This window comes from Medicago sativa, chromosome 8 (assembly GCF_051527215.1).
Source record: "Medicago sativa cultivar Bolivia chromosome 8, Bolivia_mono, whole genome shotgun sequence".
NCBI lineage: Eukaryota > Viridiplantae > Streptophyta > Magnoliopsida > Fabales > Fabaceae > Medicago > Medicago sativa.
In genome coordinates this window covers 81101779-81113782 of record NC_140756.1, presented here as the reverse complement: position 1 = coordinate 81113782, position 12004 = coordinate 81101779, and the positions used below count along the sequence as shown (strand labels likewise).

Here is a 12004-nt window from a genome sequence, read left to right as displayed (position 1 = left end):
ATTTTTTTAAAATTTTGAAAATTTACTTTTTTTGTATTTTGAAAATTAAATTCCAGATTTTTAAAAAAAAAATCTGATTATATTTTCTAATTTTTTTTTCGATTTTTAAAATTTTTTGGAAAAAAACTAAACATTTTTATTATTTTTTAGGTACAAAACCAGAAAGGGGGAAAACTATGGGGTGCAAAATCGCTCGTTTGAAACAATGGAGTGCAAAATCGCACAATTGACAAAATATAGGGTGCAAAATCGCTCGTTTGAAACAATGGAGTGCAAAATCGCACAATTGACAAAATATAAGGGGTAAAAGTGCAATTAAACCCATTTTAAAACGGGAAGAGTAGTAAAATGAAAAGACATTCTGTCAAAAGAAAAATTTAAAATGAATAGACCGACTCTGGCCAGTTTGAATTAAATAAGATGTATGAAACATACCAAAGCACTGCATATGCCAGCAAAATGCAAAAGGTAGAAACTGAGATAAGTTTGAAAGATAATAGGGTACCCTCACTATACTGTAGTTCCGCCCTTGGTCCAATGGTCACAAAGGTTGGCTCAAGCAACCTCTAACATTGCAAGAAATAATCTTCAGTATACGAATCAGGCTTGCGTTGTCGCTTTCAAAAATTACACGCCTGAAGCCACAATCCATAGTGAGTCTAACGGCGAGAAGCATCGCATAAGCTTCTGCAGTTCGCACATCCTCGTACCCAGGAGACAACCATGTAGCAGCAGCAAGCACACAACCTTGCTCATCTCTAACTATCGCACCCGAACCCCATGATCCACAGATCTGGAGATTTGCATCGCAATTGGCTTTAACCATTCCTGGGTCATGCTTAATCCATCTGTTATTCCTGTTCTTCATGTGCGGTTGAGACTGAGGGGAAACATGATGCACTTCCCGGATATTGGCGCGGCGGAACTCTATGATGTTGGCTTCTGCTTTTTGGATGATCTCTTCCTCGGGTATGATAGCTATTCAAAAATGCTTAGCAAACTTTATTTACTATTTGTGCATAAGTTTAAATATTGTGGTATGGAAAATGAAATTGAATCTTTATTTTGATGTAGGTTTTCGGAATGGTTGGAATTGGAAATATTGTTGGCAAAAGTTGTGTGGATCAAAGGTAGTTATTTATTATTGCCAACATTTTGATTAAAATAAAGATTATTGGGTACATATTTAAAATATTTTCGAGGCAAAAGTCATGTGGTTGATTATTTTTAAAATAGTTGAGATCTTGTCACCAAAAAAAAATAGTTGAGATCTAATAAAAATATTTTTAAAAATTACATAAAATACCTAAAGTTATAATTTGATGTATGTATGTAAATCATGCATTTATTATAGTTGACAAGGTTTTAAATAACCGTTGCGGTCAAGGTCTAAGTCTCGTATAGGATTTCACGATATAGGGATGATAACAATTGTCTCATCTTTTTCTACCATCTCACATTTTATCTTACTTTGTTAACAGGATTTAATATTTATTGAAGATGGAGTTGAAAAAGTAAGTTTATTTATTTATTAGTACACATATATTATGTATAAGTATTGTATTATGAATTAATTAAATATTTATTATGATTTCATATAGTTCAAAGAGTTGAAGCTGGAGGGGTTTTTGGTGAGAGTTGTGTGCTTATTAATATGCCACAACTTTTCACAGTCAAAACTAGGGAAGAATGTCAAATTGGTAAAATAGACCGTAAGGAGCTCTTTGACATTATTCGAACCAAAGCCGATGAAGGATTAAAAATCATGAATATCTTCATTTGAGTATGTGTAATATAGCAACCAAAATTATTTATTTTATTTTTTAAATCACATGTTATTTAGCTTATGTTATTTAGCTTAAGTTGTTTATCCTATTATTTGTTCGTATTATTTGCTTATTCTTGCTGGTAAATGTTTTATTTTGCAACATGAAGGTGGTAAAGTATCTAATTTTTTTACTATTTGAATTTCAATTCTACTTTATTTTTTAGAATAAAATTTATTTAATTAAATTTTTAATTTTCAATGAGAGTTTGATTGTATAAAATATTTATATTTTATTTTTATGCTTTTTTGGATTTCATGGAGTAGTAATTATTTTGACTCCCGATTAGGAGTAAATAGCACTTTTCAATATCTGTATCACTGTATAAAACTATGAATGTTTGTTTAAACACATACGTAAAATACCACTGCTATTCCAGTAACTATTATTTGTATGAAACTATGTTGTATGTCGTTCTTAAATAGTCGCACTTTATTACGGATAAATGTTCTACCTTGCAAGTTTGCAACAAGTGCCAAGTATCTAAAGTTTTTCTATTTGAATTCTTCTTAAAATTTAAAATTTCATAAGAGTTTGATTGTACCTTTTATCGTATAAAAATTGTCTCGTCTTTTTCCACCGGTTCATATTGATCTTACTTTTTTTTATGAGACTTGATACTTTATGAAAATGGAATTGAGTTTTAAGTGTATTTATATGTAAATATTAAGAATAAATATTCTAATATGGATTATGAAATTGAATCTTTATTCTGATTTCAGGTTTTGGAATGGTTGGAATTGGAAATGTTTTTGGTGACTTTTGGAGAGAAGCTCTTCAACATTGTTTGTTTGACCCATAATATTGCAATTATAGCATATATTACAATTCTCTTGGCACGGGTGTTAGCAGCTGGCAGGGACCATTATGTTGGATCCAATTCCAAAGCATCGAATTGATGGAGTTCAAGAATAAAGCCAGCTCTGTGGCGTTTTGCATCACTCTAGAGTAGAAATCTAATTTGTTAGTAGTTACCCTTTATTTGAGCATTCATGTTGTTTGTATATTGTATGTTTAGGTATGAACTTATTGATCATGTTTTTTTGGGTATGAACTTATTGTTGTTGAAATGAATGATGAATTCCTTTAACTTCTTGTTCTTATTATTGAAGCATGATGACATGATATGAGAACTTTTTCTTATAGGATATGGTATGATAACTTGATGATCCCGACATTGAAAGTAGCTTTATACTTAAAAGTCATGTAATTCAAAGCATAAATATTGGTTGATGAGCATGATGCTGGAATGATATTCTAATGTAAAATGGTGTTTTTGCATTTATTGATGATTTCATTCAATATTTATCAATGGTTTCCAAAGTGAACCCCATAATAAGATCAAGAATCAAAAGACATTCAAGCTTGTTTTATGCATTCAACAGTAAATGTTTGGTAATCACTACTCACTACAATTAATCTATAACAATGTCAACTTAATTCAGATGCCTTAATATATTGTGTTTGCACACTCTTTTCAGTAAAATTCTAAGAAACCCTTTTTATTGATCTCTATCAATTTGGTGCTTTCAATAACGAACTTGACACAACTATCATTGTTAACGTGGTTTTTTGTAAAATTATACACAAAGCTCTCTCTCTCTGTTATATCTTTATCTAAAAATGTGATTAATGATAAAAACATTAATGAAAATACAAAGCTGACAAAGCAGAGACAGCTACCAATCTTCCATTTTGATCTCAAAGCCAACAAGACTTCGGCTGTAGCATATCCTCCATGCACATATTTTTTTTGATTGGAAACATCTTATATTACTTCGAAGAATCAGAGAATACAATGGGTGAAATAGGGTCTGGGACATTTCCCTCCCAAGACATAGAACCAACATTTCTAGCAATTCCAATAAGGCTGTGAGCCCTACTGCTGCATCTTTTAGTACACAATAAATTAACATTAACCAAATGAGATAACAACTCTAAACGGTCAGCAACAATTAAGTCTATAGCAGCAAGTTTAAGCTTTCCTAGGACGCACTTCACCACACTCTCAGCATCCATCTCAACTATAATATTCTGCAATTTCTGTTCTTCAATTCAATTTAAGCACCATCGTGTTTCCTTAATGACCGCGCCCTCATGGTTTCTTACGATCAGACCCCAACATGTGTGCCTGCCTTTAAAGCATCACGGACCAATATTAACTTTCAAAACACCCAAAGGAGGGATTTTCCAACCTGTTGTGGCCTCTGGTGTGGGCTCTCTGCTGCTATTCATTCCTGGTGTGGGTCTACAAGCTACATTGAACTCTTCAGCAAAGGAAGAAACATCCTGCACAATACTTCCAGCATCAAATTGCCCTTTGTTGAAGACAACTTCATTGCAATTTTCCCAAATCCTCCAAAGAGTGAGGCTAAACAGTTGGCTGACAGTTTGATTGGAGGTGGACAACCAATGTAAAATCAAATTGGAGAGGCTTAAAAGGGGGCAGAACGTGAAGTCCCAAAGGTGATGTGAACCACAATCTCTAAGTTTCGCGACAATGCATGAACAAAGTGTTCCTGAGACTCTTTTCCATCAAAGCATAACAGACAAGTGGTGTCTAGTTTGATTCCTTTTTGCTATAACCTGCTCTTTGTGGGGAGAATTCGTCAAATAACCCTCCAAAGAAAGTCTTTCACGCACGGGGGCACCTGCAAGCTCCACGATTTTTTTTCACAAAACTGAGTTTCCATCACTTGATACTTCCGGGATGTCTCTTGTGGCTGCATCTTTGAGACAGTGGTAGGCCAAACGAACAGAATAGTCACCGTCCTTCTCCCAATTCCAAACCAGTTTATCTTCCGGCAATCTCCATAAAATTGGAATTTTCAGAATCTGCCCCGCCTCAGACTCATTAAAATTATTGAAGACTTCCTCCCTCTTCCACTGTTTAGTATCTATATCTATCAGTTCAGCTACCACAGTATCCGTTGCAAGGTTCATATTTGGACTTCATACCTTAAAATTGGACAGTTCAGGAAGCCACGGGTCTTGCCATTTCATGCCATCCTCAAGAACGTTTCTAACATTTATCAGACTTCTCTACACATAACTTGGTTGGTATCCAGTGTGGGCCTCTAAGAAGTTTGATCTTGGAAAGTATCTGCTCTTTAGTTCTAGCTGAGAGTTCTCATTTGACACTAGCCTCCAACATTGCTTACCTAGCAACGCTTTATTGAAGTCTAATTCTTTTAAGTCATTTCTAGTGCAAAAAAACCTTTTTAAGTCGGGCGTGCGTCCGACCTAATATTAGCTTCCATCAATATCAATTCACACACTTTTGGGATATCCTCTTCATCATCTGGCATAGGTGGAACAATAGAGCAACTACTTGTGCTAACATGTTGAGTGGTATTAGGAGAATAAATTGGGAAAATTTGATTTTGTTGAGAGTAAATTGACTGCAGCACTTGATCTGTGATCTGCTTGGTAAGATCTATTTTCAAGGCTGCTAGTTAGGCATCATTGATAACAGACGGGGTGGAATTAGTTTGTGATCCAAAGTATTCTTGAATCCCCACACCTCCACCTATAGCACGAACACGGCCAGGGTGTTCAGGTTGCCCAAGGGCTTCCGTCCAGATGTCCTTACGCCCTAGTGGCACAAATCCATTTGATACTAGAGAATCCTATCACGAAAAATGTCAGGCCCTGTAATTTGAATAAAAAACCTTTTAATGCAAATATCTCTCCCCTTTAATTTAGAAAATCTTTTAATTGGAAACCTGGATACTTCAGAAATGATAGATTTATGTAAGAGTATATGCAATATAACAAAAAAAAAAACACTAGCAGCAAACCAGACCCAAAAAAAACACTTCGGTTGACCACAAAGTCTGTATCAGACAACAAACAGCAGAAAAAATGCATGGCAGAAGACACAAAATGTTCCAGTAAAAGTCAGCCCCTAAAGACTTGTAACATCTCTCGATTATCACCAAATTCAACAGGACAAAAAGACTCAACAACATTCTTTTTTAGTATCAATGACACGTGGGTACCTAGCATCATATTAGTATCAATGAATTAAAATATTGAAAACTTCATTTGACACATCCATACAATACAATGCAGTACCCCGTCTATTCACAGTTTGCGCATTATTTTTTAAAGGTTCCACAAATAAGCTATTTAAATTTTTAAATTCTATCAGACATATATGATGTTTACATATCATATAATGTTTCATTTTAACATGACTAGCAAAGGTAAGCACTTGTCTGCACTACAATGACATCAACCGCCACAATTATATTATAGTAATATTGAAAATGAACTAAGTTAGGAAATTCGAAAGTTGTTTTTAGTTTTCAATCATATCCATCTATCTATCTATGACTTGCTTCTTCAAATAACTTTCCAGCTAATGCCAGAAAATGGAAGGTCATTTTCATTGGTGCTTGTTAATAATTGATATAAAAAATTCAAGTACAAGTCAAAAACACAATTGATATAAACAATCATAAATTATAAGTGCATGTTGATGTTGCTAACATTGATAATTGGTCTGAAATTGAATTCATGGAATTCTTGAGAGAAAATAATGCAAGAAACATACCGGATGGCTTCAACACGTTCCTATGACAAAATTGTTAGTTCTAATCATGAATTTCATGTTAAGCTCACTACTCAATAAACTGTTTGCTTAATTTTTTCTAGAAAACATTATATTTTCACATTTATCTTTAAGCATACGCACATTTCTCTACAATATTTCAACAGAAAAAATAATGTTGCATATGTACAATTATCTTAAGCATGTTGTTCAAAAAAACAATTATCTTAAGCATGCAATCTGTCATGAAAGATCTACATGGTTTGTTTACTATTAAAGCATAGTTGTTGTGAATTTGGATATGTAAACATCGTATGAATCAGTTTATGACATCATGGTTATGATTAGCAAAAGGTAAAACTCACACCAATACTTTGACTTTGACCAGTTTTCTCAACTGTAAAAAGAAGATTTTCATGGAACTTTGAGACACAAAGACTGGCTCATTTAAAGAATATTGATTAGAGAAATAGAGGAAAGAGGTAGAGAAATTAGTCATAACCTGGTTGGGCAATTGATAGAAGGGGAGGTGAGCACTGAGCAAGTGAGTCCTCGTCGTTATTTGATTTAATTAATTAATTAATAAAAGAGGGAAAGTTAAATTAAATTAACTCTTTCCAATTGATAGAGGAAAAGTTTTTATTTTGACAGAAAAAAAAATAGGGAAAAAGAACTTTGTTAAGTTGGTTGGTCAATAAACAACCTAAGCAATTTCTTAAAATAAAAATTATTAGATCGAATGGTCAACAAATCAACTTAAGCGAATGGCTTCTTAAGTCAGTTGGTCTAACTAACGACTTAAGGAATTTATATAAAATTTTTGTGAGATATCACAACCTTTACACCTATCTTGTTACGGATAAAATCTTTGTTATTTGTAAGTTGGTGATGTTTCCGTTATATTTGGGGAACTTCTACGGTACACCCGCAAATTAAGGTGTACCGGTACTCCCATTTCAAAATAATTTTTAAATTAACTCTTATTTTTATAGAATAAAGTGTTATTAGTTGATATTTATATTTTAGAAAATGTAATTTCATAAGAAAAAACATCATTTCATTGTTTATAAAAATCATACTAATTTTTTTTACATTTTATTGTAAAAAATAATCAAAATTCTCTATTATGAGTACTAAAAATTTAGATAAATTAAATTAAATTTCGTCGACGTTTTTGGTAAATAAGATTTAATTATTATAATTATAGGTGATTGAAAACAATTTTTCTCTTCAAAAAATAACACATTTAACTACTAATTTATTGATTTGGTGTACCAGTACAATCAAATTTATGAGAGTACCATAGAATATGCCTTATATTTGTCTTTCTATTACTTTGTAAAAACATACTACACAGGGAAAACGTGAAAGTTCATGATTTGACCAACGTTTAAGCTTAGGCCATAGAAGACCCATCACAACTTTGGTCAAATTCCTTTTATAACAAAGAATGCAAAAACAAAATGGTAGAACTAACTAATGAGCAAAATTCAAAAGATGAAAAATAGACAAGTTTAATTTCATTTCTGGATACTGTATCTTTACTTTCTCTTAGGACAGACTTGTTAGCACAAAAGCAAGAAATTCGAGAGAACATAATCCTTCGAAGTTAACACCCTTGTTATATGCTTCAAACTATGTGCATGTATATAACGTTCAGGACAAAATATTGAGACATATTATTATCAAAACTATACTTAAAGATTAGTTGCAAAATTTATATATTATAAATAACTTTTTTTAGTTCTTTGGTACAGTAATAAAGTAATTTCATAAGAAAAAAGTTAATTATAATTTTTAAGAAATTAAAAGTTATTTGTCGACTTTATATTTTATGAAATATCATTTCATAAGAAAAAAAAGAGTAATTTCATATTTTATAAGAATCATGCTAAAAAAAATTACATTTTATTGTAAAAAATAATCAATATTCACTATTATGAGTAGGAAAAATTCAAAAAAATTAATTTATTGAATAAGGTGAACAATTTTGAGGAATTTATTGAACTTTTTTTTTTTGTGAACGGGGCAGATTGCTTTTTAAAACCCAATTTCTCCGTCTCTAACCTAGCGAGTGTAAGGTTGCAAACTAGGAGAAAAAAACTTGAAACAAGGATGATAAACCAAAAGGGAAACTCCAAATAGTCATGCTGTGCTTTAAAGGGCCAAAACTAATAAATAAATCTAGTTGATTTTTCGTAGAATCGATTTTGTCGCTCAACTGAGGGTCTTTGTTTTGGATTTTTTGACAAAAAAATCTATTTTCTTATTACCTTTTTCTTTTTTTGGAAGTGTTATTAACTTTTTCTTTTATTCATGTCCTTTATTAATACGTGTGAAATAAGTTTGTCATTGATTATGAGACAAAGTAAGTACTAATATTTATGATAGTAGATTTTTTTTAGTAATTTATGATAGTATTTTTGATTCCATGAGTTGTATTCCAATTTTTGTTTTACTCAATTGGATTTCAATATTAAAAGCTAAAACTAATTAATTTGAATTACAGTAAAATCTAAAATAATTCTAGTTACACTTCAATTAGACAAAAATACCCTTGATTCATTTCTATATTTTCATTCATTATCCTTCCTATCCTACGTCTTCCTCCCTCTGATTGTTTTTCCCTTGTCTTATTCCTCCAATTTTCCCAGTTCATTGCCGATCTTTTCCTCTCATTTTTAATTGAATTCCATTTTTCCCTGTATATGCTTTCATTTTTTTCTAGAAAACTTTGGTGTTCCAATTGTTTTCAATGTGGTAGATAGATATCCCAGTAGACTGAACTTACGCGCTCGTTAATTTATTTATTTTGGTACAAGCTTATACGTTAATTTAATTAACTTAAATTTATGCTAATTCAATTCACATATTTCACGAATAAAAACACTTGAAATCACGTAGACCATCAGTTTCCGTATACCTCCATTTTATGTATTGGTATCTATTTTTCTAATAAAAAATTAATTCTTGTTCAAAACAAATTCCTCCATTTCACGAATACCCATTAAATTCATGTATACTATTGAGTTTAGCTCACCGCTATAGAGTTTAAGTCACCACATAAATCATGTAGTGTCAATTCTCATGCATAAATAAATCACTACATTTAGGATTACTAACTGTTATGAAAACAAGCTAAAGGTACGTTTCTGCGACACGTATGTGGATTCAGTCTCAATCTTAATATCAGTCGAGTTCAAATACACATAACTAAATTGAATTCAAGTTGAGAGGTAAAAATTATATGGTTTGTAAATCTTTTTTTTAGAGGTATATGGTTTGTAAAGTTAATATGAAATCAAGTGGTATTTCATATTACAATAAAAAAGATTAATGAAATATTGCGATGTAACCTATGTTTTAGCAACGGATGTCGTATTGAAATACAAAATCAGTCATATTCCTTTTATTTACCTAGGTATGCATATTGGAAGGGATCATCGTTGGTTATCATTTTGGCAGTCGTCATTTGAAAAAATTTGTAAAAAAGAATAAAGGGATGGAAAAGTAAAAGGGCTTATGCTAGTTAAATTTGTCTTGTCGGCGTTTCTGATTTACGTTATTTCCTTCTTCAAGGTTACCATAAGTATTATTACTATATATCCTTGAATATTTTTTTAAATCGTTTCTTGGGAGGGGTGAGGGAGTTCCCAAAATTCATTGGATAAATTGAGATAAAGTGTGCACGATTAAGGAATATGGTGGCTTGGGGGTTAGGAGGCTGAGAGAGTTCGATTTGGCATAGTTAGGGAAGTGGTGTTGGAGGTTGTTTGTGGATCGGGGTGGGTTATGGTTCAAAGTATTGGTGGCAAAATATGAGGTTGTTGACGGGTGTATTAGGAGAGGTGGGCATAAGGCACCAGTATGATGGAAAGATTTATGTGTAATTGGTGATGGGATCCAACAAGGCAGTGCTGGTTGGTTTAAAGAAGGTGGCAGTCACATTTTGGATGATGGAGAGAGTACGTCGTTTTGGTTTGACATGTGGTTGAAAGGTGGGAGTCTGCGGTCTAGATTTAGGAGGATAGTTAACCTTTGAGTAGACTCTAGTGTTACCGTAGTGGAGGTGCAGAGGCAATGATGGGGGATTGAGGGGGTGCGTGGTGGTGGAGAAGGTGTATGTTCGACCAGGAAGAGGAACGGTTGGATCATTGTGTTGCTCCTTTTTTTGTGGTGTCCGGGATTCGAATCTCGGATCTTGCATATATTATGTGTTGTCCTTACCAACTGAGTTAAGCTCACGGGGATATTATGTTGCTCTTTTAATGATGTGTATAAGGTTGTCACTCTAATTGAACAACTACTCTTGATATTCCTAACAATTTAATTTGGTGTCTCTGAAGGTGTAGTTAATTGCTTGAAGATCTCTTGATAAACGAATCAAAAGATAATATTTTGCGTCATAGTGTTTTGCCTCAAGGTTCCTTAAGTTGTTCGAGAGATTGCAGTGAGAAGGAAAAAATAAATCACATTTTCATGGATGTGACTTCTTTGGTAGGATCTTTAATATAGTTTTTTTATTGGTTGGGTATTCATTTTGTTAACACGGCTAATATCAGCAAGCAAGCTTTGCAATTTTGTGGCGCACATGTTTTCTAAAAGAAATTTGTTCTAGTGTACAAGTCATCTGGTTGTCTTCTAAGATGATGATGATGATGATGATGATGATGATGATGATAATAATAATAATAACAATAATAATAATAATAATAATAATAATAATAATAATAATAAGGGTCCTGCTAACCGGCGTCCCTGAGGCACTGTTGAAGCATATTATAAAAGGGAATTATTACCATAAAAGGAACTGTTTTTGACTTTATTATAAATTAATTACACAATTTCAATGCATTAATTACTGTACAATTTCTTTTTTTATATCATTAACCAGTGCCCCGGGGGCACCGGTTAGCATTTTCCTAATAATAATAATAATAATAATAATAATAATAATAATAATAATAATAATAATAATAATAATAATGCATTAGATGTGGGTAGGCACTAGACAATGCGTGAACACAAATAAATAAAGATGTTTAATGAAACTCTTTTACTTGTAAATGCAAATAAATGATATGTTATAATGTTTTGATCAAGGAAGTATAGTCTTAAACTTCAAAAAAGCAAAAATTTATTTCAAATTGTTATTAATATAATTATTACAATTAATTGGCATTAATCAAAACAATCCACAGATTATGCTATAGATATCACATAAATAGTGAAAAGGTAAATGAATTATTTTAATTGAGGTCAACTCAACATTTGTAACTCTGTTTTGTATATAGACTTTTAAAACTATATCTCTATTATATATATTTGCACTATTTTATTTTGATAGTACACATGGCATCCTTATATTAAAAGGTGCATTAATGTTTTGTGTAATTGGTACATATTATGTGATTTGTGCAAGACTTATGTAATTAACATGATTATGCAAGTTGACTAAAAGGCTTATAATGACAAAAAAATAAATGGAATATTTTATTCAAATTATTTTTGCTATTTAATGTGTTACTAATTTCATTACTAAATTAATGGCATAATTGATGTAACTTACTTGCTTCTTTTTTCCTATAAATATTGTTTGTCCGTCTCAAACATCTTCACATCA

At 31.9% G+C, this 12004-nt stretch overlaps 1 long non-coding RNA gene across 1 annotated transcript; it reads left to right on the top strand.

Moving 5' to 3' along the window:
- Positions 1-393: 393 nt before the first annotated feature.
- On the top strand, positions 394-2916 carry LOC146902149 (uncharacterized). The gene is made up of 5 exons (XR_015022051.1): positions 394-969; positions 1075-1130; positions 1482-1514; positions 1602-1783; positions 2549-2916. It is a non-coding gene; the product is annotated as an uncharacterized LOC146902149 (long non-coding RNA).
- Positions 2917-12004: the final 9088 nt, after the last annotated feature.